The 25,544-nt window shown below is 38.4% G+C and overlaps 1 protein-coding gene across 4 annotated transcripts in view; it reads left to right on the plus strand.

Annotated features, from left to right (window-relative positions):
• CDC42SE2 (CDC42 small effector 2) overlaps nucleotides 1-25,544 on the plus strand; it is a 119,131-nt gene that overhangs the window by 11,385 nt on the left and 82,202 nt on the right. For 3 of the 4 annotated variants that reach the window (XM_039252536.1, XM_039252538.1, XM_039252540.1), the window contains exon 1: nucleotides 708-800. The exons of the other annotated variant lie outside the window; for it this stretch is intronic. The gene's annotated coding sequence lies outside the window, so the exon portion shown is untranslated. Of the gene's footprint in view, nucleotides 1-707; nucleotides 801-25,544 lie in introns of those variants that run through there. 4 annotated transcript variants of the gene reach the window in all.

Genomic DNA, 25,544 nt, shown 5'->3' on the forward strand with positions numbered 1-25,544 from the left:
TTTTGGTGGAATGTTGTCTGCTAGATGGGCGCTCTTAGGGGTTTCTGATTTCTGGGATGTATAAAATACACAGCTAAAGAAGACTCAGATCCAGGACACGTTCACACTTTTCAAATGTCAGGTGGAAGTTCTAGGCTGGAAAAGCCAGTTAATGAAAGATTCAACGATCCCGACGTTTCCATTAATAAAATGTTGTGATCCAGTGATCTGATTTCGGGGCATCTGTCTCTCCACCGCTTCCAACCGACAAGCAGTGCCAAGGCTCAGCGCCGACCCTGGCCAGCCTGGGAGCGTCCCGGGTCGCACTTCGAGCGCAGGCACCTCCCCTCCGCGCGGTCCGGGAAGGGGGCGCGAGCCACCGTTGCCAGCCCCCCGGCGCAGGGCGAGGAGGGGCTGTCGTCTGCTCCCACCCAGACCCGGGCGCCATCTTCCGGCGCGTCCTTTCCCGCGCGGGCTCCAGCCCGGGCTCTCTGCCCTCCTCTCTCCTTGGAGGGGATTCCTAACCCGCGCAGCTGGAGGGCGCTGCGCGTCGTGGGGGTCGCGGGCTGAGTCCTACGCCCAGGCGGGGCAGGGGGTGGGGCCGGCGCGGCGGCAGCTGCGCGGCGGCGCAGTCCCCCCTCGCTGCTCAGGGCGCGCGCCGCCTCTCGCTCCGCCTGCGCGCGAGCCTGGGCGGGGAGGGAGGGGCCAGGAAGCGGCGAGCGCGCCGGGGAGCGCAGCTGCGGGCGTGGGGGTGGCAGGAGCCGTGGAGCCGGCACCGAGAGCGGCTGCGGCCGGAGCGGGCGGCAGAGACAAAGGCGACGGTGAGTGCAGCGCCGGCCCGGGTCGCGCGCCGGCCCCCACCCCTCGCTCTCGCGGCCTCCCGGGCGGGGGCCCGCAGCCTCGAACCCCCGCCGCCGAGGGCTCTGTGGGGAGAGCGGCCCGGCCCTGCCCCCCGCGCGCTGCGGGCTGTGGGCTGAGCCTGCGGCTCCATTTTCAGGTCTGGGCGAGGTCTTCCTACGGACCCTGCCTTTGGGTTTTCTTCCCTTCCTTCTGAGAAATGGTTACATGCTCAGTTCCAAATTCACGGCAGTCGGGCGGCTGAAGGAGCCAGGCGCCCGCCAGATGTAAAATGGAAATGAAAAGCCCCCCTCCCCCCAACTTTGCAGGTCTGGGAGGCGGGAGGGAGGCGCAAGGGGGTGGCCGGAGAAGGTTGGGGGTCTTCCAGGTGAGGGTTGGGGGAGCGGGGACGCCCCACTCCCCCGTCTCCGGAGCCCCGACTCGCCCCTACTGTCGCCTGAGGCGTGCGGTGCGTTCAGCCTGCGGGTCTCGCCGCGGTTCTCTTTGGGCCCCGGAGAGAAAGCCCTGACTGACCACCTCCTCGGAGGAGCTCGTGTTACTCTTACAGGTTGTCTTGCCGAGCGCTTGCTGCTTTCGTTGTGATTTTTGGTCACGGGCGTGGTAGGTAGCGGCTCGCTGATGCCGCATCCGTAGCCGAAAAGGAGCCTCGATGGGCTGACTTAATGTGTACTTGAAACAACACTGGGATTTCTCTTTAGCTTATTGTAAATGATGAGCTTCTGTAGGGGAATTTGGTGCTGAGGTTCAGTTCACAAAAATAACAGTTTTGTTGAGGAGCCTGGCCTATAGTAGGTGCTCAGTAAAGTTCTGTGAATGAATGAGCGAATCTTGAAACCTCCACACTGATTTCAGAGCTAGTTAAAATTTAGGCGTATGCCCTCTTGACTCGAGGAGAAAACGTTGGCATACAATATGTAGTTTCTGTTGCTCTTACCCAGCGTATACATAGTGTTGATAATCAGTTATCAATGTTACAGGTGTAGAAAATATGGTCGAATGTGGAACTTTTCATTTTGAGGAAAGTTGGTAGACGTTGACTGTTACTTAAAAATAAATGCTATTTCAGATTTTGTTTTGAAAGAGCAAAGAAATTAAAAAAGAAATGCTTGGATTGTATTTTGTTCTTTTGAGACCCCCACATTCTCTGTCATTACGAATAAATAAGTTTATGGGCTTTTGAGGGACGTGGTGGCCTGGTCTTAAGTTGCTTTTGGAGCTAGAGGGAACTCTAAAGTTAGTGGGGGAAGGAAGACTGATGTTGCACTAGTCAAGCCTTAGTCAACGGGTGTTCATTAAGCACGCATTATGTACTGGCACCTGAGTTGGTTGCTGAGTTTTTAGAGGCAAACAAAACCCACAATCATCGCTTTAACCTGAGCGTGAAGTTCTTTCCTCATTATCAATTTGCAAGTAGGGACTGTCTTGTACCCTTGCCGCCTACTTAAAGTTGGGAAAGATGGCAGGTGGACTGCAGGAAGTGTAGATCCCTCACAGTCTCTTTAATGATTAATAAGTACTTCCTAGGGCTGAGACAATGCATTTTCGTATTGACTGTTATAAAACCAATCTACATTTTAAAACGACGGAAGAGATTTAACACACTAGTATTTTTATTTTCTCCTCCTTCCACTTTGGATGATTTTGATACAGTGTATTTATTGAAGAGTAATGTACTTCTGGTTGTTTTCTGTAAATAATCTTTGCTATACAACATTTTAAGTTATTAAAAATGTACAAGGAAAAACAGTAGATTCCTCTTCTACAAGAAATATCTTCTTTTTTTAAAATTTTTTGTTTTATTTTTGAGACAGAGCTTGAGTGGGGGAGGGGCAGAGAGAGAGGGAGACACAGAATCTGAAACAGACTCCAGGCTCTGACTGTCAGCACAGAACCCCACGCGAGGCTCGAACCCACAAACCGTGTGATCATGACCTGAGCTGAAGTCGGACGCTTCACCGACTGAGCCACCCAGGTGCTCCTACAAGAAATGTCTTAAAGCATCTATTCAGAAGTTTGATTTGATCTTTTAGTCACTATTTACAAATAAATACAATATTGACTTGATCATGCTGAAAAGGGAAGGACTGTTACTAATAATTCATGGTTCCATATTTGGACTTTTCCTCTATCTAGTATTGCAACTGTGATGAAACTGCTTACTAAAAAAGAGAATGCAATTTGTAGTATTGAACATATCCTGAAAGTAAGGTTGCATTGCCTGTTTTTGTCTTAAATACATAGGATTAAAAAAAACTGCTTATTTTAAATCTTTTTTTTTAATGTTTGTTTATTTTTGAGAGAGAGAGAGTGAGAGAGAGACAGAGTTGAGAGCTGAGGAGGGGCAGAGAGCAGAGGGAGACACAGAATCTGAAGCAGGCTCCAGGCTCTGAGCTGTCAGCACAGAGCTGGATGTGGGGCTGGAATCCATGAGGTGTGAGACGACATGAGCCAAAGTCAGATGCCCAACCTACTGAGCCACCCAGGTGCCCCCAAAACTGTTTATTTTATTTAGCCTCATCAGAAGACCAAATTGTAGTGTTCCAAAGTCAGTTTAGATCATTACAAAATAATGTAGGATAAAAATTTTTTATAGATAGCATTTCGGTTAGGTGGACCCTTTTGGTTTGTTAACACCTTACACGTTGAAGATAGCTTCAGGTAGAACTTCAGAGTTTCAGATTTATTGGCTACTTTTTGTGGTTGTGCTTGGGAGTAATATTGAACATAATTCCTTACTTTTTAGTTAGTAGTAGAGAGTTATGATAGTTTTTCTTTACCTGTATATTTCTAGTAGGAAGAGTTACTGTGACAATACAGTGCTGATAGTCTGATGCTGATAAGAAACCTGATAGTAGATGCTAATAATGATGTTTAAAAAAGTGTAAACAAGGAATGCCTGAGTGTCTCAATCAGTTGAGCGGCTGACTTCATTTGGGCTTAGGTCTTGATCCCAGAGTCATAGGATTGAGCTTCGTTTGGCTCTGCGAGTTTGGTTCTTTGTTGGGTGTGGGGCCTGCTTGACAATCTCCCCCTCCTCCCCACGCACATTCTCCCTCCCCCCTCCCTCTCCATTCCCCTCTCTAATAAAAAAATATTTTTTAAAAGTCAGTGCAAGCTGTGTTACGTTGAATACAAAATGCTTGGTGTATTTTGTTTGGATGCAAACTTCCTCATCAGAATTGCTGATAGTCAAGAGTATTGAGACATTTTATCACTTCTTGGCCTTTTGGCTAATATCAAGTGAAGACTATTGAGACATTTTAATTTTTTTTTTCAAGAAGTAAGAACCCATAATGACTAGGTTTTTATACCTTAAATAATACTTTGTTTTCAAAGTATTATTTCTCCTTGGGAGGAGTTTGTAGTGTTTTGAGTCTAAATAAATTCCAGGATCACACTATTTTATAATTGTTGGGGTATTTGCAATGTTGATGCTTTCTTTCTCAGACAGGGTATGTGTATGTGTTACCAGATGGGAGGAGGACGTTTGTTCATTTTTAAATTTTTGGGGGGACCCTTGAGAGTGCTCTACAAAGTGTTTCCTTTGTCAGATATAATTAAGAGTGATTAAGCATGATGCTGGTAAAAAGCATATTGCAGTTCTTTTCCTATTTGTATAGATTGAGTGTATCAATTAGCATTTGTATAAAACATTTTCAAAGTGGTTTATAAGTAATAAGTTTTTTCTCATAATTGGAAATGAATATTGGTTTTCATCTGTTACAGTGTTCTTAATCTCCATTCTCATGAAATACTTTAACATTTTATTGAACAATAGATGTTAGATCTGTAGTGGAGGGGGAACATTGTGGGTTCCCTGTGCATTCTGGAGAAGGATGGAGTGAAATGTGTGCTTATCGTTATTACTTAGTTACTAGCTAGGTGAGGGAATTTATTCTGATTTTTTTTTTTTTTTTTGCATACCCATATGGAATAACTTGGACTTTAGCTTATTAATAATTAACTTTATGTATCCCGGTACCTCACTTCAAAGCTTAAGAACACTTGAACTTTTCTATAATACTAACAATGACTAGAGCAGGAGTTAGCTCAGAGTTATGGGATCCCATCCACCAGGACTGAACTGAACTGAAAGCCAAAAGACTTGGTAATTAGTTGTCTTTATCGTGACATGATAAAAGACCTGCGAATGCAATTTAGTAAAAATGGATTGTAGCAAAACAAACCTCCTCTTTTTTCTTAGAAAGCATTAGGTAATTCTATATTAAATTTAGGTGTCTTTGAAAATGACTAACCCATGAGTGCTGATAATTTCATTTTTGATCTTTCCCATTTAGAAATTCCTGCTAAGATTTCCTGTTGAATCTTTATTCAATTGTATTATTATAAGCATCTTTTAGTAAAACGTAAAATAATTTTGAGATTATATTCAATTATATTTGCGATTATATTGAATCTTGATTCAATTGATTGAATTATTATAAGCATCTTTTAGTAAAACATAAAATAATTTTGTTTCGTTTGCCTTATCCACTTCCACTTTTTGCTTAATGAAGCAAAACTGATTTTTTTGTATATTCAGCATTGAGTATATTTTGCATTTACGTATAGTGGGAACCCATGTATATTTGTGGAACTGTTTTGTGTAGTGGATGGGATTTGATAAAGTTTAAGTAGAAAACAGCTCTCTCTCCCTATACCTTCAAACTGTCCCTGTAGATTAAGAATTTCTCTGCCTGTGGATGACCTTTTAGGAAGATCAGATAGCTTTTCTAGTCACTTTTAGATAATAAAAATTCTAGTGTTCCCTTGTCAATAATAGTCTTATTTTAGTCATTAGAAAACACAGTTCAGTATAATGTTCAGTGTCCTAAAACTCTTACACAATTTAGAACTTTTCTAGCTCAGAACCTCTTGAGATCTAGAAGCTTGCTTTGGAATAGGAGTCCTAGTAGGTATCTCCTACTTTACCAGCTCCTCTTTGTTTATTTATTTTTTTTAATGTTTTAATTTATTTTTGAGAGACAGACAGACAGCGTGAGCAGGGGAGGGTCAGAGAGAGGGAGATACAGAATCCAAAGACAGACTCCATGCTCTGAGCTAGCTGTCAGCATAGAGCCAGACATGGGGCTTGAACCCACGAACCGTGAGATCATGACCTAAGCCGAAGTCGGACACTTAACCCATTGAGTCACCCAGGCACCCTTACCAGCCCCTCTTTAATATGCTGTCCAATTCACCTGTCTAGGGTCCAGCTCAGTGGGGAAAGGGGACGGGGGGGAAAAGGTAGGATTTTTAACCTGGCTCATCCCCTTATGATCTAGCTTTGGTGCCTTCTGGATTGGGCAGTTGTTCAAAGTGGACCCTGTCTTCAGAAGTGCTGGAAATGGTTTTCTTGGGGATTCCAGGTCTGGGAATCTTCCAGCTACAATTCTTGTGATGAAATTCTTCTATTACATTCCCTTCACCTTCCAGTTCCTCTCATCTGTAGGCTCACTATGCCCAAGGAGAGAGAGGTATTGCTTTAGTCATTATAGTAATTCTATAATTTTTTAACCAGACCCATCCTTACTTTATTAAGGTTATTTCACATGACTCAGTTTCATATATTCCACCAGGACCTCAGCATCACACCTTTCCAGCTTCTTAATTATCTCCACTTAAACAGTACTTCTGTGTCTGGGACCTGTAGCCCATTGCTACCACCCATCTTTTTACTGTCCCAAGCCCCCTTCTGCCATGACAGTGCTTTGAATCCATGGTCCGTGTTACAATTTCTACCTTTTGTACACCCTCAGTTCTCTGTAGCACTTCTTCACTGTACTCACCTGGCAGTTCGCCTCTTCTCCTCCAGTTCATTTGTGCATCTAGACCAGTCTGTATGTTACCTTGAGTGTAGCTTGAGGAAAACATTACGCTGCTGACCTGGTCTCCCAGTAAATTTATGACCAGTGACCTGACCTAAGGAGGGCCCTTCATGCTGCCCTTAGTACATTTCCCTGGTTGAATCACTCTCCCACTCCCCTAAATGACCATTTTACATCTCTCTTTAAAACTCAACCACTTCTTTTTATTTTCAGCTAATAACTTTACTTCCTGTATATTAAAAATGAAAGCAATCAGAAGGAAAGTTTGCCTCTTTACCTATACTCTCTGGGTTTTCTATTATGCTATGACCATCATGGCCTCCATTCTTCTGACCTTGGTTCTGTACCCTGCTGTCAAGGACATTGCATTGCCTCTGTACTCATGCCAGTCTTCTGCCTGCCAGTGTGTTGCGTCATCACTGTTTCCCATTTCTACTGTTATCATTCCTATCAGAGTAGAGATACGCTGAAATATCTCCCGTCTTTTAAAAAACAAACAAACAAATAAACCTCCCCCAACAACACATTTTTCTTCAGCTGTTGTTCTCTGAAAGAGATTTTTTGTGGTCATCAGTACTGTCTCTTTGGATCCATTACCTATGGGTTTTTTTTATCTTTTTCACTCTAATTACTTTTGTTGAGATTACTATGCCCTCTTTGCTGATACATTCCCTAGTCAGTTCTCAGTGCTAATACTGTTGGATGTAGTAGCAGCAGCATTTGACATGGTTGATAATTTTCTCAACTTGGAAAACCTTTTTTCCTTTTGCTTCTGGGACACTACTACTTATTGTTAGTTTCTTTTGCTAGTTCTGTTTTGTTGCCCTAACTTCTAAAAAATAAGGCAGTGTCTCAGAGCTTTATGTTTAAACTTATTCTGTATGTATATGTAGTCTTTGTAATCTCATCCTATCCTCTAACTAGAATTATCATATATTTCAAACTAAAAATGTTACCTTCGGCTTGCTTCTCTTTCTTAATGCCCAGACATGTATACCCAACTGCCAAGTCAACATTCCCAAGTAGACATCCCACATTTAATAAGTCAAAACTGAACCCCTCATCCGTCTTTCTCTCCCACCCCAGTGATTGTTCCTATTCTAGTCTCCCTTATTAAATAGTGACAACTCCTTCCTTCTTTCAGTTTTTCTGGTTGAAACCTTGTTGACATTCTTGACTTCTCTTTCTCATACTCCCACATCTAATTCAAAATAATGTATCATGAAAGTACTGCATTTATCCTAAAATCTACCATAAGGCTGAATACAACCATAACTTGGTATCTTCAGCTTCTGCCTCTCTAAGCAACCATCATCTCTTGCCTGTCTTATTTTAGTTGCCTCCTTCCTAGTGTCTTTGGTGCTTCTCCTCTTTTTTGAACAGTAGCCAGGATGATCCTTTTGAAATGAAAGTTTGATTATTTTCCTTCTATATTCAAAACTGTTCAGTGCCTTTCCTTAATGAGAGTAAAAGCCAGAATACAACAGGGCCTACAAGGCCCTCCATTGTCTGTGCCTCCAACTTCTTTGATGACATGTCATAGTAGTTTCTCCTTGGTTTACTCCGCTCCAGGTACGCAGGCTCCCTCCAGTTTTCTTAAACCTGCCAAGCACAGTTTTGCTTTAGTGTTCTTGGGGAAAGAACTTTCTTTTCATTGAAGGATCCTCAGTATTCAGAACAATGAATTGTACAGGATGAGCATTCACATTTGTTAAATAAGCGGCCACTTAACTTGTTATTCGTGTCTTTGATTTGTATGTATGTTATGTATGTTTCTGTAACTAAAATTACTTTGACTAAAAATTTTTCACCTAAAACCTTATAGTCTTCTAAGAATTACGTAAAGACATAGATAGAAGAGGAAAAAGTATGTTCAAATCACTTTTTGTGTATGGAAAGTGAAATACAGAGGAAAAAGGTAAGGGACAGAGGAGATAGGAAAGGAACAGAGTAGTAAGGTAAATGGAATAAAGAAAAGGAAAGCCTGATTTAGAAGTAGGGTGACAACACTTACATTATTTTGGCTTGCGCCATACTTCTTCTGGGCTGTTTCTTGAATTCTGAGTGTTGGTGATTTACATGGACTTTCTAGACTCTTCAAGTGGGCTATATTATCCCTTTCTTTTATCAGTGATATTGGTTCAAGTGAGATTGGGAGCCAGAACTTAGTTGCTTATCTGTTGCCAAACTCCTTCTGTTAAAGAAAACTGTGATCAAGAATGTGGCTTACCTGACAGTGTACTTAGCATTTCTTGATTTTTTTGTAGAGAGGTCAAAAAGAGCTCTTATAGTTGTAGAGCTTTTCAGTGTACAAAAATTTATGAGTATACTTTGTCCTCTTGGTATTGCACTGCCTAGTTAAGCATCCCCTCGGAAAAGGGGAGAACTATAAGTAGCTTTATTGTAGTTCTGTGGTAAGCTAGCAGCTAGCTACATTAATGTGCACAATTTTATTGAATAATATTTATAAGCATATTTGTGCTTTTTGGTGAAAAATACTTGTTTTTAAATGCCCTTTTAAAGCTGTAATTTAACTAACATTTAAGAAGGAAAAGGAAGTGTGAAGGAAGTTAATGATTTTGTAAACTTTAAGTATTTCCTTCTGCTGAGACAAGATTTTTTTTAAAACTTTTTAAAGTCAATTAATTAATATTGAAGATTTTCTTTTAAAGTAATGTCTACACCCAATGTGGGGCTCGAATCCATAACCCTGAGACCGAGAGTCACACGCTCCACCAACTAAGCCTGCCAGGTGCCCCTAAAACTTATTTATTTTTAAACTCTTTTTTTCTGAGTTAAAAGTCTCATTTCCTGTTCATTTAAAAAAAAAAAACTTTAAATAAATTGTTAAAATAGGTGACTTAGAAGTTTCTAAATGAATAACTTTTGATGCATTAAGCATACATTATTCTTCATAAACCAGTCTAAACATTTCCCTATTTTTATGTAGTATGCAATAATTTGACTTGCTTGACTTGTCTGATAGACTTTCATGTGGCCATAATGTGAAACACTGGTAGATAAGTGTTTATTGTTGAATGAGTAAAATGAGGTACTGGCTTCATCTATTCTTTATTGTGAATGAATTTTAATTCACTGATATTTTAAAAGTGTATTCCTTCTCACCTAGGGAAAGGAGGAAACAGGATTATACAGGTAAAAGCTTAATTTAAGGAAACGATGAGAAAATTTAGGAACTGCGCTGAGAGTATTGGGAAGAACTAATGGTGTCTTGGAGCTGGTAAGCTGATCTCGTGTGTCTCTCTAGCTCCATGTTCAGTGATGACATGGTGGCAGCTCGAAACTGGCTGTGGGAAGGACTCTTTACAACATGGTAATCTCCAAAAGCTACAAATCAGGACCTTTTTTCCAGAGAAGTGGTTGTTAAATATTTATCAGCAGACCAGTGGGTGGAACCGTATGAAATTGTTGTTTTTATGGATAAAAATGCTTGAATATTGACAGTGTCTTGTGGTTTAACTTGGTAGAGTTACTTATTTCGGTTTAAAGATAATTTCTTCATTGCAGTCAGGAATTCAGTTCAGTCATGGATTTACCTTAGTGCTGTACCTTTTTTGTTCTTCAAAAGTGTATTCCCTTTACATTTGATGGTGTTTTGGAGACTCTTAATATGCATAAACTGACTATTTGTATGTGTGTGCATCAGTTGTTTAGCTGCATACCTTATTTTAACTAGTACACTCCAAATCAGTCACACAAGACCTTGAGATGCCTCAAGGTGATTTTGGTTTTGCTACTGAGTTGCTACACTCACATTGTAAGGTGTTCTGTTTCTGGTGAAGAACACAGGCCTGATTGAATTTGAGTCATAAATTATTAGGTAACTTTTATTTTAAAATTTGCTGTTTGGAATGATTTACAGAAATACACCTGAGTTCAGTGTTTCGTGGTTTTTTTTTTTTTTTTTCCAACCTTTTTGTTTTCATCTTTTGCCCATTATACGCTAAGTGCTTACCTGCTGTCTCTGATCATTTACTTCTTGCTACTCTCATTTCTTCTATGAATCTTTAAGTCAAGGAAATGATGTTGTCCTGTTTCTCAGATTTTAGTAGTTTTTCTATATTGTTTTTCCTCTGATCACCTGGATGTTGCAAGCTTTTTTCCACCCTTATCTCATCATTTTCTCTCCCCTCACCATAAGGTTACTTTCTTTTCCTTATAGTTTTTGAGTGACATTTGCATTACGTTAGTAAGTGAATTTGCATTGGTGATAATTAAAATATGGCACCTACATTTCTTATGATTTAACTAAAGATCTGTCTCTTATGCACAAGCACTAAAAAAATAACATTTGATGCAGAGAATCAAGAGTATACATATATGCTAAAGAAAATAACCCATCCATAATTATATCACGCTAAGATCACCGCTTGTAATATTTTGTTGAATGTTTTTTTAGGTAAATTGTAGTTTGAAAGGATCTCATTGGAAAGTGAAAATTTTGTTTGTCAGTGGGTAAAGCTATAAGTAAAGTTGTGATTAAAAACAATGGTGTTTATGGAGAGTAGAATGTGGTAAGTCACCTCAACTCAAAAATTACTTCAGCAGTAATTTTTGCTTAAGAGCTCTTTTACCATTGCACAATAGCTTGATTGTGTTATACTAGCTAAGGAAAACAGTACATGGTTCTGTGTACAGTGGACTTATTTTAATCATAGCCCTAGGGTAAAAAATAAGTGGCTGTACATAAGTTTATGTTTTTTAATCTGCTCCAAGTCCCCCCATTGCTTTAATATTAAAATAATTTTAGGAGAAAAATATGTCTAATTAAAGGCTTTCATCTATCCAAGACAATTTCATTAGATAGTGCTACCCTTTTTATTTTTTAAAATTTATTTATTTTTAGTAATCTCTACACCCAATATGGGGCTAGAACCCACAACCCCAAGATCAAGAGTCTGCATGTTCTTACCACTAAGCCAGCCAGGTGTTCCATGCTACCCTTTTTCATATGTTAGAATGAGGAGTGAAGGAGTGTTTGGAAAAAGGCTTTTAGTTTAAGAATTCGTGTATTAATGTTTGAGTTGATTTTTGTTTATAAATCTGCAAATCCTTGTGGAAGAATCACTAATATGCATTGGCATATTTCATGCTTTGGAAATCAGTCCTAATCTTATGAAGACGTTGTTTGGGACTAAACGTGCTTTTTAAAACTCATAACGAGTCCAGTAAGAGTTACATAATTTAAATGACTTTTCCTTTATCACAGCTGTATTCATTACCTTTGTAGAAATCTGGTTTCTTACCTTGTTTTTACTATTTCTGACTTTGTCTTTTTCTTTGTTGTATTAGTGCTTGCTCACAAGCTCCTGCACTCTTTCTTGTTAAGTAAGCTAAGTAGCCATTTCTCTTAACTTGTAACGCTACTTCCTGGTTGGTGCATATAATCCTGAAAACATTTCTCATGTGGTAAAGAAGAAAAAAAGGCATTGTGCTTGATGTGGGCTTTTCTACTGAGAAATGATGCATTTGTTGTCTGAAGTAGAGACTGGGAGTCCGTTGTTAAAAAAATGTTTTTCAACCAGTGATCACATGTTTGTAAATGTTGGAAGGTTCAGTGAATCTTGATATAAATTTAAGAAAAATGTGTAGATTTCTGTACATTTTGCTGTTTAAGAAATAGGTATTTTTTAGACTTCCATTTCAGTGAATTTGTAGTCTCCCATGTTTGTATTTTGTGAGTAAATACCTTGTTTTGGTAAAAATGATAAATACTAAGGCTCAGAAATTAGTCACATCGTATATGGCAGTACTGGTATTGAAAATCTTGTTTCATTTTCAGAGTTAGTGATTTGGGAAGCTTTGTAAAGTGGCAGAAAGATATATGTACTTTAGAATTAGGCACACCTTAAGGTTTTGGTTTTGTTTTTAAGAGAGAGTGTGAGCATGAGCCAGGGATGGGCAGAGCAAGAGGGAGAGCGAGAATCCCAAGCGGGCCCCACACTGGCAGCATGAAGCCGGTTGCAGGGCTCTAACACATGAACTCTGAGATCATGACCTGAGCTGAAATAGTCAGACACTTAACCTGACTGAACCACTCCCCAGGTATGCCAGGCACACCTTAGTTTGATCCATAACTTTACCACATATTTGCTGCATGGTCAGCCCTCAGTCTTGGTGACTTTAATTTTCTTTTTTTATTAAGTGAGGGTAATAAGTTTGGTGGATTAAATGAGGTACATATTAAGTACTTGGCTTATAGAAAGTTAATAACTATTTCGTTTCCTTTCTGCTACTTTATATTATTATTTTAAGTTTATTTTAGTTTTTGAGCGAGAGTACACACAGAGGTTGGGGAGGGGCATATCGAGTGGGAGAGAGTCCCAAGCAGGCACCGTGCTATTAAGCGCAGAACTCAGCACGGGACTCTAACCCATGAACTGTGAGAACATGACCAGAGCTGAAATAATAGTTGGATGCTTGACCCACTGAGCAACCCAAGCACCCCTATTTTAAAATATCTCTGTAGTCAGTTGGACATTGCACTCAGGAAACTGGGAATTCGTGTAACCCAGGTGGATTCAGTGTGGTGTCCTTTTAATCTGCCTATTTTAGGAGGAGGGTGCTTCTTGTGACTATTTTTAGGATGTGTTTTTTTTTTTTCTTGTGACTAGTTTTAAAAAGTATTTTGACTTCAAGGAAAGTTTTAAAGTTAAAAACCAAAGTAGAACAGAGTTAAAACAAGTTAATTATTGCTGACCAAAATGGTTAATAACTAATTTCTCTGTTTCTTGAGAAATCAAAACATTTATGTATAGTATAACAATTGTGTGCATTAAGATGTCTATTTTAAAGGCCGAGAACTGACCCTTTGTAAAAAAAAAAAAAAAAAAAAAAGACTAAAATATGGAAAAAAGTGTTTAATTTTAATAATAATAAGTTTCTCTTAGCAGATTTAAGATTTAAGAAATGGTTCCAATTGACCTGAGTACAGTGACACAAGCACTAAATATATTTCTGGAGGGAGCATAGAACCTTTTTGTTGTTGTTGTTGTTTTGTTTTGTTTATTTTTGTTGTTTCTGTTTGAAAAACAGTCTGGAATACATAAAAGAGTAGTATTTTTGTCTCTGAGACTATATCCTAAGGAAATAATAATCCTCACCCTTTTCTTGAGGGAGGAGGTCGTTTTCTTTTTTTTTTTTTATGGCAGCTTTTTTGAGATAATTTATGTGATATTGTCATTTACAATAAATAATCTTTTCGGACTTCCCTGTTTTTGGTGCAGAGGTCCTAAAACCTTTGGAATTTCCTAAGTGAAGAGAGTCTTAAATGTGCCTTTTATAACATTAATGAGGTAACTTTTCAGAAGCACTTAAGGATGGCAGCTGGTTGCCAGAGGAACCCACCCCTCTGACCTAGAGAGGGCCCGGGGCTGCAGGCTCAGTCACCAATGGCCAGGGATTTAATCATTCATGACTGTGTAATGAAGCCTCTCCATAAAACCCCAGAGGATGAGCTTAAGATAACTTCTTGGTTGGTGAACACATCAAGGTGCTCAGGGGAGTGGCGCGCTCAGAGTATGGAAGCTACATGCCCTTGTCCTATCCCTGCTGATCTCTTCCATTCGGCTCTTCCAGAATTATATCCTTTCATAATAAACTTGTAATCTCATAACTAAAATGTTTCTCAGACTTCTGTGAGCCGGTGTAGCATATTAATTACAACTGAGGAAGAGTGTCCTGGGAACTTCAGAAGCACAGATGACAGTCTGGAGTTGGGATTGGTCTCTGAAGGGTAGAGCAGTCTTGTAGGACTAAGCCCCTTAACCTGTGGGATCTGATGCTATCCCTAAGTATAGTATTAGAATTAAGTTGAATTACAGGACACCCAGTTGGTTTGGAGAATTGCTTGGTGTTGGTGTGTTTTGCACCTTGGAATCGGTATCAGGATTGTAATTCAAATATCATAATTCACCTTTTGAAGTATATATAAGTCAGTGTTGTACAGCCATCAGCACCTCTCCAATATTTAGAATATTTTCATCATCCCAAAGTAGAATTAGCAGTCATTCCCCATTCCTCCATTTCTCCCACCGCTTGGCAACTACTGATCTATTCTTTGTCTCTCTGGATTTGCTTCATTTGGACATTTTATGTAAATGGGGCCATACAGTATGTGTGGGTTTTTTTTTTTTTTTTTTTTTTGTGAGTGGCTTTTTCCACTTAGCATAATGTTTCAAGATTCTTCAATGCTATAACATGTATCAGCACCCGATTCTTTGTTATGGATGAATAAATCAGTTGTATGGATATACCACATTTTCATTTATCCATCAGTTAATGGATATATGGGTTGTTTCCACATTTTGGCTATTATGAATAATACTGCTATGAATATTCATTCATATGCAACTTTTTGTGTCGATGTATGTTTTAATTTATCATAGGTACGGAGCAGAATTACTGGGTTGTACAGTAACTTTATGTTTAACATTTTGAGGAACTTCTAGGCTGCACCATTTCTTTTTATAGCTAAATAATATTTTATGGCTACGTAACATTTTTTGTTTATCTTTAAAAAATGCTTTCTGGGGTGCCTGGCTGGTTCAGTCACGAGAGCATGCAACTCTTGATCTCAGGGTCATAAGTTCAGGCCCAATGTTGGGTGTAGAGATTACTTAAAAATCTGAGGGGAAAAGAACAAGCTTTCTATCCAGAAATGTTTCATGGTTATTTATATGAAATTTATGTTAAAGAACAATTGAAAATTCTTATATTTTCAGTGAAGGGGAATGGTTAATTAGGCACATCTGCTTGTACCATCCGTTAATAATTTATTAAGGAGTGTTTCAAGGGGAAATGATTGTCTGTCATGTGCTAAACTAGGATACTAAGTTGTAAGTGTACACCTGTTAATCAGTGAATGTAGTGGTGGGGGATGGGAATTATCAAAATTTTAAAACATTTCTATATTTTCCATACAGTTCACAATAAGCACTTACAAAAAAATTTTTTTTAATGTCTATTTATTTTGAGAAACAGAGAGCAAGTCAGAGAGGACAGAGTGAGAGAATCTCAAGCAGGCTCTGTGCTATCAGCACAGAGCTCAATCAATGTGGGGCTCGATCCCACAGACCTTGAGATCATGACCTGAGCTGAAACCAGGAATTGGGTCCTTAACTGACTGAGCCAGCCAGATGCCCCAGCACATATTTCTTTTACAACCAGAGTGAAAGAAACATTTTTGTAAATGACCATTGTTATAGCTTTGTATATTACTGATAAATTTATTTAGCCAAGGAAAGTAAGATCATTCAGTGTTAGAATGTTACTATTTTTTTCTTCTTTTAAGTTTTAGTTAAGATATAGTGCAATATTGGTTTCATTAAATGTTACTATTTTATGTTGCTCTAATAACTGTCAAATAGTCATTTCATAATACAGCTAAGAGAACTTTTAATTCTTCATATTCACCTCAAATTTTCACTTCATAATTGTAGTACAGAATAACACTAATTCTTGTGTATTTCACTTCTCCAATGGAGAGAGGGAGGATAAATATAGCCAGTGCACACTTTAAACTCATATCTGTGAGCATTCTTTGCAAGATGCAAACAGTAGTCTAGGCTTTCCAGGTAGAAAGATATTTTATACAGAGAATTTGATACTTAAAAAAGAATCATTGGATGGTTTGGAACAGTTGGAATCAGCGGACCATCACTGGATTGTATTTTTAGAACATAAAGCCGAAACTGAAGAGTCAGAAAGATAAAACCAGGGACCCACCATAAGAATACTGAATCTGTGACATGACTGCTTCTTGAGACCCTGGCGACTAAAGTTACTCTGTTTCTCATCATTGATTAGATTTCTCAATATATTGATTATATTGTGTCATTGCTTATCACCTAAATTAACATTAGAAGGATAGCTTCCAAATTTTCTTTCCTTGACTTTTGTGAAGTAAGATCTGGTTTATCTCTGGTTTGAGTAGGTGAAATATTTCCAAAGAATATAATTGTAAAATCTTATGTTTTCCCCTCATTGCTGGTTTTTCATAGGATTGAGTCAGTGTGTAATTTAAATGTCTCTTTAAGCTTTTTTTTTTTAATGTTTGTTTTTGAGAGAGAAAGAAAGCGCATGTGCTTGTGCGCAAGTCAGGGGAGGGGCAGAGAGAAAGAATGAGACCTAGAATCTGAAGCAGCTCTAGACTCCAAGCTGTCAGCACAGAGCCTGACAGGCTGGAACTCATGAACTACGAGATCATGATCTGACCAGAAGTCGGATGCTCAACCGACTAAACCACCCAAGTGCCCCTAAACATCGTTTTAAAAATCATTTATGCCACCAGAGTTGTTTGTCAACAGAAGAGAAGTTGTGGTAATCCCTAAAAAGAATGTGCAAGATAGTAAAAGTAGTTTTTCCCCTTAGAATGAAATGCATACTTTTTTGATACTGAGGTTTTTTTAAAAGAAATTTTTATTTGCTCGTAAGATTTTGAGAGTATTACAAGTTAGTATGCTTTTCATTCAGAAAGTATTTATACCTACCATATTTTGTGAGATATCAAACTGTTGAGTAGTTCAATATGGTAAGCATAGCATTGAATAGCCTTTTGCTAAATACTTGTCAAATGCTATGTCTTGAGTTTTTCACTATTAAGTATTTGAGAGCATCTTGGGGATATAGGTTCAGCTGGCATCTATTTTTTTGCAAGAGAAAGTATTAAGTTGACCTGGAAACCTAATTCTGCTTTAGAAATCCCTGTTGACTGCTTGCATGGAATTGGGTTTTGGTATAAGCATTTCTTGACAATGAAATAGAAGGGTTGGTTCCCATTTTTTTCTCCCATTTACTTTACAAATTGATTGATTTTTAAAGAGGTGATAGTGTTCTCTTGCTATTCCAGTTAGTTCTAGAGTACTGTTACTCTCTGTCTGCAAGTTGTTATCTTTGAACTTTTTTGTATATGTATACCCTAAAGCTTTTTTGAAAACCTTTGTACTTCCTCATCTATTTTAGAACTGACATTAAAACTTTTCATCTTAAGTTTACAAAATTGTCAAAGATGTAATTTATGAAGCATTGTATGTTGCCTATGTTTTAAAAGAATATATTGCCAAACATCTTGACCCTGTGGGTTCTTCTTTGTCACTTTAATGGAAAATACTGCTGTATAACTTGTTAGTCCTCACTGTCAAACCAGACTGTTTGTTTTCTTGTCAAAGTGGCCTGACTTTTTCAATGCTAATAGAAGTGGCAACACCTGCACTGAACAACCACCGCAAAATGATTTTCACTTCCAAATTTTAATTCTGACAGATTGATTAGGCAAGGAATCTTACCATGAGTTTCTTTCAGTATTTCTTGCTTTGCTCACATGAGACTCCCCCAGTTATGGCTTTGGTGCACTGGAGACTTAAAAATTGACACCGTCTTGGGGCACCTGGGTGGCTCAGTCCATTAAGAGTCTGACTTTGGCTCAGGTCATGATCTCTCTGTTCATGGTTTCATGCCCCATGTTGGGCTCACTGCTGTCAGTGCATGGCCCACTTCAGATCCTCTGTTCCCCTTTCTCTGCCTCTCCCCTACTCATGTTCTCTCTCAAAAAATAAATAAAACATTAAAAAAAATCTGTACTATCTTAAGGTTTGACATGAATAAAGAAGTACAGCTTTCTTCTACAGCACAGAAGAGTTACTGTGAAAGGTAAGGTGGAAAAAGAAACTGACTAATGCCTAGGCACATCAGTTGCATTTTTTTTTTATTTAAAAAAATTTTTTAAGTCATCTGTCTGTGCCCAGCATGACGCTTGTATCCATGACTCCTAGACCAAGAGTCACACGCTCTACTGAGCCAGCCAGGCGCCACAAGGAACATCAGTTTTAGAAAAGGGCCCAGAAGGAAGTTGGAGATTTGGAAATGGATTTCCTTGCAACTGTCCAGGCTTATCCTGTGTAGTACCTGGAAAGTATCAAACCTTACCCTGAGTTGAAGATCCTTGCGTTAAGGGAACAGTATATCTTTTGCTTTAATTGGTACTGTGTATTTATCCTTTTAGATAAATTGCCTCCTTTTTAATTTTGCCTCGAGAGCTTTGTTTTGACAAACTGCAAAACTGACCTTTGTGATGAAACCAGTGTGGTTTTTATAGTACTTTACAGCCCAGTTAACATAGTAATCAGAACCTCATGGATGTGATTCCCAATACAGAAATTGGAAGAAAGAAAACTGAGTATCTACCTCAGACTTTATACCATGATAAATTCTCAGTTTTCCAGACTCGAGTCTAGAGAGAAAACCTTACAAATATTGAAAGAAAACTTAAATCAGTATAAAAATTCTTGAGTGTGGGAAAACCTTTACAAAGCCATTCAGCATATAGTAACCCCCATTATCCATGACCAAGACCCTAGTGGAAGCCTAAAAATCATGGATAGTACTGAACTCTCTGTTACTATGTTGTTGTTTTTTTTTAAATATATGAACACCTGTTGGTAGAGTTTATCAGTTAGACACATCTGAGATTGGTAACAGTATCTATTAATAAAATAGGTGTAACAGTATACTATAATAAAAGTTATGTGAATGTGGTCTCTCTTTTTTAAAGGTCATTTATTTTTTTAAAGTTTGTTTATTTATTTTGAGAGAGAGAGAGAGAGAGCGCAAGTCAGCAGGGGAGGGACAGAGAGAGAGAGGGAGAAGAGAATCCCGTGTTGACAACGCGGCTTGAACCCATGAACTGTGAGAATATGACCTGAGCCATAATTGAGTTGGATGCTTAAGTGACTGAGCCACCCAAGCTCCCCTAAAATGTTTGTTTGTTTGTTTAAGTAATCTTTATATGCAACTTGGGGCTGGAGCCCAAGACCCCAAGATCAAGAGTCACAGGCTCTTCTGACTCAGGCAGCCAAGCTCCCCTCTCAGTATGTCTCACTGTACTGCACTCATTCTTCTTCTTGTGATACGGTGAGATGAAGTGAGGTGACTGACATAGGTCTTGTAATGTAACATTAGGCTACTCTTGACTTTCTGACCATGCTTCAGAAGTAGGATCATGAGGTTGTTGGTGGGTAACTGAAACCAGGAATAAGGGGAAGACTACTGTACTTTTTCTCATTAAAAAGGTAAATCTTGAAATTACTGTCATATGGCCATAACGTTTTAAAAAATATATAGATTCTTATCTGTTTCAGAAATACAGTTTTAAAAATAAATGTAAAAGGTCAAGATTCTCATTTACATCTAAGTTATCTTGAAATTTAATATATTTTCTCTTTTGCTTTTAAGCTTAGAGAAACCCTTCAAAGTGCTGATGTAACAAACATGACCCAGTACCCATGAACCTTCGTAATGATTCCTTTGCTAAGTTTGGGGGTTATTTGCCTCTTGGTAACAGTCAAAGCTGTACATACACAGAAGTGGGTGGAATTGAAGTTGTTAGGGATCCAGTCTGTTGTGTTCTTTTGGAATAAAGTATAGATTTTCCTTGACTTTAGATGGGATTACATTGTAAGTTGAAAGTATCTAGAGCCTAAAACGCATTTAATACACCTAACTTACCAAAAACATCATCTCTTAATCTACCTTAACTTAAATGTGACCAGAATGCTTGCATTAGCCTTCAGTTGGGCAAAAAGCTCTAACACAAAGCCTGTTTTATAATAAAGTGTGGAATATCTCATGTAATATATTGAATGGTGTAAGTGAAAAATAGAATGGTTGTAAGTGTATCTGTCTTTACCCTCAAGGTAGCATGGCTGACTGGGAGCTGTGGCTCACTGCTGCTGTCTAAATCAGAAGAAAGTATTGTACCCCATCTCACTAGCCCAAGTACAGAGTCTACTGAATATATATAACTTTCCCCCCATGGTAAAGTCAAAAAAAATTAACTCAGGAACTGTCTGTATTGATTACTAAGCTGGTTTAAGATGGAGATCTTCATACTGAGTAATGGTATATATACTTATTAATTTGAATATTGAACGGTTGAACATAGAGTTCTTTTTACTTTATTAAATTTTAATAATATAAAAATGAGAACTTATTATTCTTTGGTTCTTTTTTTTTTTTTTTGAAGTATATCCCCTCTTCCCCCCTCAGTGAGCAATTTGTCAGTGACCGACCACTTTGAGGTCCTAGTGTGCCAGGGCCTGACTGAAATGCATACTGAGTGCTCTGCAAGAGAATGATGCAGTTTACCACATCTTAAATCCTTAGGAAGGCAGTTGGGATGAATTAAAAATGCATTGACTTTCTCAAAATAAGTTTGATTTCAGCACCCTCTGCGTTTACCAGAAATAATACCACACTGAGTCACTGTTGTGATTGAAAATGCACAGCTGGTAGAAAAAATTGCATGTTAATCATACTGTCAGTGCAGGAGGGCCACTACATACTAAGATGCAGAGACTCATCCATTAATTGAGTAATATTCAGAAAGATCAGAAAGCATTATCCTTGAGCAAATAGGCTGAAATAAATGGAGACATTCCTGGTTTCATAGAATGTATTGAATCTGGGTCAAATTAAAATCTCACAATCTCATTTGCCATAATATAGCAAATTTATATAGGGCAATTATTGATCAGTTTGGAAACTATGACTTACTTTGCCTTAAAGGTAAGATATGCACTTGCACACACAAACTGTTTCTCAAACTTAAAAAAGGGAGGATACGTTAGGCCTTTTAGTTTTCATGTAGTTTTTCTTTTGTGGGATTAAATAAAATTGAGCTATTCAGTGAATATTTACTGAGCACTAGTTGTGTTCTAGGGCTTCAGGTAGTAGGAGTTCATTTGCAAACTAAAGAGACAAAAATCTGTGTATTCAAAGAGCCTACTTTCTAGTTGGTGAAGACAAGCTGGAATGAATAAAATATATAGTATGCCAGATAACTTCAAGTGCTCTGAGCAGAAATAAACCATTGGAGCAAGGTGGGGACTGTGAAGGTAGAGAAGAGGAGATTGCAATTATAAATAGGATGGCAAAGAAAGGGTTCAGCAAAAAGACAATAAAAAGACAGCTGTTACAGCATCATTTATGATAAAGATAAATATTGGCAGCACCCTAAATATCCATCTACAGAGGATTGGTCGAATATATTATGATACATCTATATAGTGGAATACTGTACAGCAAATAAAAATCAAAGTCCTACCTATACTATGCAGAATCTTCTCCTAAGATATAGGAAGTAATAAAAATTAGGTATGGAATGATAAATGGAGTATGTTACCATTATGTCTACCACAAAAATTATATATACACACATATAATTTTACAAGTGCATAAAATATCATTGGAAAGATACATAAGAAAATGTTAATAGTGCTTGTCTTTGTAGTGGAGAATAGAGTGATTGGTAGAAAGGAGAGTGAGGGTGAAATAGTTCAGATTCCACCTAGGTGTATATCAGTAGATGAATGGATAAAGAAGATGCAGCATATATACACAATGGACTATTACTGAGCCATAAAAAGAATGGAATTTTGTCATTTGCATCGACATGGGTAGATCTGGAGAGTAAGCAGAGTAAGTCAGTCAAAGACAAATACCATGTGATTTCACTCATGTGGAATTTAAGAAAAACAAGAGACAAAAAAAGACTCTTGACAACAGAGAACAAACTGGTCGTTATCAGAGGAAAGTTGGGGGGAATGTGTGAAATAGGTGATGGGAATTAAGAGGACACTTTTCATGCTGAGCACTGAATGGTGTAGAGAATTGTGAAATTAGTATATTGTGCACATAAAATTAATGTAACACTGTATGTTAACTATACTGGATTTAAAAGTGTTAAAAAAAAAAAAAACCTGACCCCCAAAAAAGTTCACATTCCATTTACTTTGTATATATACTACTTAGTTGAAATGAGTAAATAAATAAGACATAAAGTAAGACCGTGAAGACTAGATTTGCCCAGTTAGAGAGTGATGGAAAGCAAACACATATTTATAACTAATGGCCTACGTATCAGTCTAGCCTTGATAGTGAATAAAATCCACGGATAATAGAAATATGGACTTATTTCTGCTGAGCTGGAGACCTTGCTGTTGACAGTCTCAGTTCTAAAGCAAGGCCAACGTTGTTTTCGTTGGGTAATGGATTGCATTGATCGTGATGGTAACATTTAGATTCATGTCATGTGATGATTTTCCCCACTCTTTTAATCAAATGAAAGCTGTATTCATTTCCTAGAGCTGCCACAGTGAGATACCATCAACTGGAATTTGCGGTCTCGTGGTTCTAGAAGCTAAAAATCCAAAATTAAGGTGTCATCAAGGCCACACTCTCCCTGAAACCTATAGGAGTATCCGTCCTTGTCTCTTCCTAGCTTCTGGTGGTTTACTAGCACTCTTTGGCATTCTTAGGCTTGCAGCTGGGTGACTTCTGTCTCTGCTTTCCTTATCATATGTCATTCTCCCTTTTTATGTCTTAACATAGCTGGCATCTTATAAAGACACTGATCATAGTGGTTCAGGGGCCCACCCTACTACTGTATGACTTCATTTTAAGTACTTCCATCTGCAATAGTCCTGTTTCCAAATAAGGTCATATTCAGAGGTACTAGAGTTAGGACTTCAGTATATCATTGGAGGGGTATAATAGGGGAAAATGGAGAAAAGTTAATCCAAAATGAAGGCCTGTTGCTTTCCTGAATATACAAAAGTGTTTTATTCTTTGAGAAATAAACATTCTTTGTGAACAAACTGACCAATTGTCATCTAGATTTCTTTTCTCCCCCTCACATAGAGTCAAATAAAAAAATAGGAAACAGTAAGTCATGTAGTCTTACTAAAAATGCTTTTTCTTCTCTGAAACCTTCATTAATATAAGAAAAATATTCAGCTTTTTTTTTTTTTTTTAATAATGAATGCCCTGATTTTATGAAACAGGTAGTTAAATCTTACATTTTAGGACTTTTTGTTTCTTAACAGAGTGGGCTAGAGTAATTCACTTTAATTCAACTGCCACCTGGTCCTATTTAAAATATTTTGTAAGTTAAGGTGTCCTAGAATGTTATACTTGATTTGGTCTGTCCACATTATTTAATCTGAGATTGTCTCAAACACAGGACTCTTTTTAGTGGGTGTTTTTTTTTGTTTGTTTTGTTTTTTAACTTTAGCGAGTATGAATTCACCACTTTTCTAGCCAACCCGTTGTCTTTGGGAGGACAGTTATACTTTATGTGGTTCTTCTTTTCAACCCAAAAATTGCCTTTCTGAAACTTCTACGTGGTGACTTTGGTTCCATCCTCTTTTGGTAACCCACAGTAATGCTTCCTATGTCACGTGCTGTATGCGCCAGCCTACACATACTTGAAAGCTGTCATAAATCTCTAATTCCCTTAACTTTTACGTGGCATATTTTTCATTTGCCTCTCCATTCGGCTTTCTCTTCTCTGGATAGATTCTTTTTCTAAGTTAAAAAAAAAAATGAGTATAGCTGATATACAATGTTAATACTAGTTTTGCATGACAGAAAGTGATTCACCTTTTCTGTATGTTGTGGTGTACTCACCGCAGTTGTAGCTACCATCTGTCACCATATGATGCTTTTACAATATTGTTGGCTATATTCTCTGTTCTGTGACTGGTATCCTGTATCTCCCACTTGATTTCACCCACTTTGCCTGTCCTTCCTGTTACCAGCCTTCCCCTGTGTCAACCATCAGTTTTTTTCTCTGTATTTATCACTGTCATTCTGCTTTTTGTTTATTCATTTCTTCAGATTCCACATGAATGTAATCTTAGGTATTTGTCGTTCTCAGTTGGACTTGTTTCATTTAGCATAATATCCTGTGGGTCCATCCATATTGCTGCAGGTAACACAGTCTCATCTTTTTTTAAGGGTGTATAATAGTAGTCCATTGTATGTGTACCACATCTTCCTCATCCATTTGTCTATTGATGGACACTGAGGTTGCTTCCATATGTTGGCCTTTGTAAAGAATGCTGCAGTAACTGGAGGGGTCCATAAAGCTTCTACAATTTGTGTTTCTATTTTCTTCCAGCAAGTACCCAGTGGTAGAATTACCTGGATCGTATGGTATTTCTTTTTTTAATTTTCTGAGGAACATTCATACTGTTTTCCACAGTGGTCATACCAGTTTATATTCCCACCAAGAGTGCATGAGGGTTCCTTTTGTTTAAAAAATTAATTAATTTAATTTTGAGAGAGACCAAGACAGCATGAATGGGAGAGGGGCAGAGTGAGAATCCCAAGCAGGCTCCCACTACCAAAACAGAGCCCCATGTGAGGGTCAAATGCATGAAACCGTGAGATCATGACATGAGTTGAAATCAAGAGTCAGATGCTCAACCGACTGAGCCACCCAGGCACCCCTGAGTTTCCTTTTTCTACACATCCTTGCCAAACACTTACTTGTGTTTTTCAAGTAGCCCTTGCAGATGTAAGAGGATATCTCAGTGGTTTGGATTTGCATATCCCTGATGATGAGTGATTTTGAGCATCCTTTCATGTGTCTGTGGGCCATCTATATTGTCTTTTTGGGAAAATTTGTTTTCAGGTCCTCTCTCCATTTACGAAAAAATTATTTTTACATTTATTTTTCAGAGACAGAGCGAGAGTGGGGGAGGGGCAAAGAGAGATGGAGACATAGAATCCAAAGCAGGTTCCAGGCACTGAGGTGTCAGTAGAGAACCTTATGCAGGGCTTGGAATTCACTAACCGTGAGATCATGCCCTGAGCCGAAGTCAGAAGCTTAACTGACTGAGTCACCCAGGTGCCCTTCCTCTGTCCATTTTTTAATTAGATTGTTTGCTTTTTGGTGGTGAGTTGCGGAAATTGTTCATGTATTTTGGATATTAACCCTTCACTGAATATATCATTTGCAAGTATCTTCTCACATTCAGTAGGTTGCCTTTTTGTTCTGTTGATGATTTCCTTTTACTG

The sequence above is a fragment of the Hyaena hyaena genome, unplaced genomic scaffold (genome assembly GCF_003009895.1).
Source record: "Hyaena hyaena isolate Hyena2069 unplaced genomic scaffold, ASM300989v1 scaffold_425, whole genome shotgun sequence".
Lineage (NCBI taxonomy): Eukaryota > Metazoa > Chordata > Mammalia > Carnivora > Hyaenidae > Hyaena > Hyaena hyaena.